Genomic DNA, 4,553 nt, shown 5'->3' on the forward strand with positions numbered 1-4,553 from the left:
CCCGTGAGTGTTCCCTCAAGGGAGATGCCATGGCTTGTGTGAGACTTCTGCAAGATGAGCGTGGCCTTCACTGTTGACTTGGTCAACATCTACAGCCTCACACAGGCTGTTTTGTCTACATTTTATAGGTGGGGAAGCCAGGGCTCCAAGAGGTGAAGAGGCTTCCTCAAGGTCACAGAGCAAGTCTCCTTCCTGCCTCACTGTCCCCCTCCCCCAAAGGGAGGGTAGAAGAACAAAAGGGGAGGATATTGGGGCGGTTTCAGGGGAAGGAAAAGGGGGGACTCCCCCACCCCATGACATCGGCATATCTGGAGCCCTGACCTCTGAGTCCCACTCATGGGGCTCTGCTCAGAGATTGACTATCCCTTATATAGGTCACATTCACTGATCACCTAACCTGGACCAGGCCTGCTGTGGGTGCTGGAGGAGAACAAGATGAGTCCCAGGTCCTTGTAATTCATACTCTGGGGCAGTGGTTCGCAAAAGGGGTGATTTGACCTTCAGGGGATATTTGGCAATATCTGGAGACATTTTTGGCTCTCAGGTGGAGCCCAGAGATGCTGCTAAACATCCCACAGTGAAGAATTATCCATCCTGAGTTGTCAAAAGTGCTCAGGTTGAGACACTTTGGTCTAATGGAAGTATTAGAGACAGGAAAGTCACCAACAGCCCAGTGCTGTGATGAAGGGACTCCTGGGAGCTGCGAAGTCCAAAGATTGACATAGGCTAGCAGGGAGTGGGGGTGTCAGGGAAGGCTTCCCAGAGATAAGATACTCCCCCCCACACACAGTTGGGGGCTTGGAAAGATGACCGCGTGGTGGGGTATATGGAGGACAGGAACGTGCACAGGACCAAGGACCAACTGCTGGTACGTAGGTTCGGAGGATCCTAGAATGTGTGTTTTTGAGGGGAGGAGATCAGGACCAGGACTAGGTCCCTAAGGCCTTGGAGGCTGTGTGAAGGAGGGAGACCTCAGGGAGCAGTGGGAAGGCATGGTGTGGTGTGAAGCTAGGGAGGGATGTGGGCAAACACTGGCTTTAGAAAGCTCCTTCCTCTAGAGGATCAGGAACCCCACAGACACGGCTGGTGGGAGTGTGGAGGGGTGCAGCCCTCTGGACAAGAATCTGTCATTATTCAGTCATACTAAGTTTAGGCACGCCATGACCTGGCAATTCCGCTCATGAGCACACATCTTGGATGTGTGCTCTTCCCACGGGTCCATACAGAGAGATGTATGAGGAAGTCTCCCGCACCATTATTTGCAGTGCCTGGGAGAGGAGGTGGCCTGGGTATCCACCGGTCAGGGAGCGAAGGGCACCGTGGAGCCCATGCAGCAGTTCGAGGCCAAGGGGGACGTGTTGCACCACGGACGGGACCTAAAACCTAGTGCTGAGGAGAAAAGTACATAAAAAATGCATGCATGAAAGAAGTCACATTTTGCAAGAACACTTAAAAACTGAAAATACACATTAAAACACAGAGTGGTGGGAAGGAGTAAAGAGGAGGGCTCTGGGACATGAAAGGGAATGAATGATAAAAGGGAGGGGAAGAAAGCTCACTCTGTGGTGGAAGGAAAGTGGTGGGGGCAGTGAACAAGAGCACAGACAGGATGACTTGGCTGGAGGCTTGGGGGAGGAATGGAAGTCTGGACTGCAGGGTCAGATGGAAAGGGGGACCAGACCTTTGGGAGATGGAGAAAAGCAATTTTCAGAACCTGGTGGTTGATAGGATGAAGGAAGGGGGAGGGACAGTGAGGTGCTGGGGGTGCTGTCTGCATTTCAGAGTGGATGACTGGGTCAAGGGTGTCTCCCCCCACTGGGTGGTTCCTCTGGACCAGAAGCAGGTTCAGGGAGAGAGGAATTCAGGCTGGATATGGTCAGTATGAGAGGCAAGGGCGTAGAGTACATTTAAGCTCTTGCTCGGATGAGGAGCCTATGAAGTTGACCACACAGTCATCTGCCAATAAATCATAGGCCGAGACCATTGGGATTCTGGGCCTAAGAGAGAGCAGGAAATGGGGGTGGTGCTTGAGCATCACCTTTCCCATTGCCGAGAATGTTCATAAGCAAGGCCTGCTTGGAGTCTCACAGTAGCCATACGGAGTTATGGAGAAGGCAGGCTGGCTTTAGTGCCACATTCTATAGATGAGGACAGGGCTTGAAGATGAGTGGGCCTTGTCCAAGTTCACACGAGAGAATAAATAGAAGTGTGGGTCCCAAAGTTCTCCCAACTCCCATGTCGGAGCTCTTTCCGCCCAAAGACACTGCTGCTTTCATTGGCCAGAACCTAGGTCTGGGCTGGCTTTGACAATCGACAGCTGTCACATTCTGGGTCTGGGTGGCTTCGAAACACAACAGAGGCTGACAGTGTCAGTAATTGGCCAAGGCCCCCAAGTAGTGTTGAGTGGGAAGGGACCAAGAACACTCAGCAAGTCACTTTCTCACTTCTTAAGCCTCCCCCAACACCACCTGTAAAATGAATTCTTGCTTCTCAGGGTTTTATGGGAATCAAAACATGGAAGCCAAAGGATTTGTAGGCTCTGTACCCAAGAAGGGAAAAGACAATGAAGAGGAGAATGAGAATGGGAACCATTAGGGAGCAGACTGGAGGAGGAAGTGTGGAAAAGGAGGCTCAGCTCTGGGCGAGAGGAGACCCGTGGACCAGGTGTTCTGCTGGGCGTGGGTGGGCTAGAAGGGGCAGGACACAGGTGCCCTGGAAGGAGTCATCCGGACTTAGCCCTGCTGTCTGTCTCACCCTGGGATCCGATCATGACCAAGCCTGCCAGCTCCACTGCTGGGCCTCCCATCTCTCCTCTCCCCTGGTCTCTCACCAGCAGCCTTGTCAATCTCTTAATCCGGCCTCCTCCCATCAATCCTTCACGGGCAATCCAGGCCTTCCTAAAACAAATGTGCCCTTAGGTCCATCAGTGGCTAACCATCCTCTGCAAGTTAAAAGCTACAAGATAAAGGCCCGACTGCCGTCTGGCTGCCATTGATCTTGCTGGCCTTTCCTCTTGACTCTTGTGGTACCCAGCATGCCAGGCTCTTGCACACCACCATGCCTCTCTGATAGGGGCTCCCGCAGCTGCCTAAAAAGATGAACTCCCCTCCAGCTCCCATCCATCTTGGAAGAACTTCCTCATCTCTGCTCTCAGCTCTGCAGAGAACGCGGGTCTGTGAAATCTCGCTGACACCCAGAGGTAACACCCACCCTTCTGTGCCTCCACTGTGCAGACTTGTGAAAGGCCCTGCTTTGGATTGGTCTGCTGCTAACCTACCTTCCAGACCAGGCTGTGGGCTCCCTGAGGCTATAGCGTCCATGGCCGAAGGAGGGCGCACCTGGCGAGGAGCTCTTGTTTCCATCTTGGCTGGGGTGGATAGGGAGGTGGTTAACCTCAGAAACAGGCATGTCTGATCACATAGCCCCTTTCCTTGAAACTCTTCAAAAGGCACCGCTGCAATCTTAGGAAGAAGCAAGTCCTCAGAATCACTACCCACCATTCCTCCTACCCCACCTACTCACCCTCTTTCTCATTCTGCTCCAACCACCCCCCCCACCCCCACCCCCAGCTCCCCTCCCTGGAGCTGCGCACTGCCAGTCCCCTCCCTAGAGAAGGCTTTTCCCCAGATAGGCCCTGGCCACTCTGGGACTCCTCCTTTGTTCGAAAGCATGTACACCCCGTTTAAACCGCACCCCTCCCCCCAATAGGGACATCTGGATGGCTCAGTCAGTTGGGTCTCTAACTCTTTTTTTTTTTTTTAAGATTATTTATTTATTTGAGAGAGAGAGACAGAGTGAGAGCATGAGAGGGGAGGTCAAGAGGGAGAAGCAGACTCCCCATGGAGCTGGGAACCTGATGTGGGACTCTATTGCAGGACTCCGGGATCATGACCCGAGCAGAAGGCAGTCACTCAACCAACTGAGCCACCCAGGCGCCCGGGTCTCTAACTCTTGATTTCAGTTCAGGTCATGATCTCAGGATCCTGAATTGAGTCCCTCACCTGGCTCCCTGCTTAACCTGGAGTTGGCTTGGGACTCTCCCTCTCCTTCTGCCCCTCCCTGCCGCACACCTGTGCGCCCACGCTCTTTCCCTCCATCTCAAAATAAATCTTAAAAAATAAATAAAAACTTTTCCCCGATAGCTTTTGCTAGCACCTGACAGCCTCTTATATCTTCCGTGTTTACTGTTTCTCCCACTATCTTATCAAATCCTGGAGAGTGGGGTTTGATCTGCTTTGGCGACAACAATAGGCCTGAACACACACGGAGCTTGGGAAACATGTATTGACTGGCTGAACAAATGAATTAACGAAGTGATAGTGGGGCATTGTGGGACGATGGGTTAGCCCACCACCCCAAAACCTCGGGGGCGGGTCGTCCTCCAGCTGAGGGGAGGGCGGGGCCGGGGAGATGCTGGGCGGGGCCGGGCGGAGCCGCTCGGCCGGGCCCCGGAAGGGGCGGAACCCGAGGCGCGCGGGCAGGCGCAGCCCGGAGGATTGAGGGAAAGGCACCCGCGCAGCCGGAAGTGGACGCGCAGTTCTAGCCGCCCGGAT

This window comes from Lontra canadensis, unplaced genomic scaffold (assembly GCF_010015895.1).
Source record: "Lontra canadensis isolate GAN:19392208 unplaced genomic scaffold, GSC_riverotter_1.0 scaffold109, whole genome shotgun sequence".
Taxonomy (NCBI): Eukaryota; Metazoa; Chordata; class Mammalia; order Carnivora; family Mustelidae; genus Lontra; species Lontra canadensis.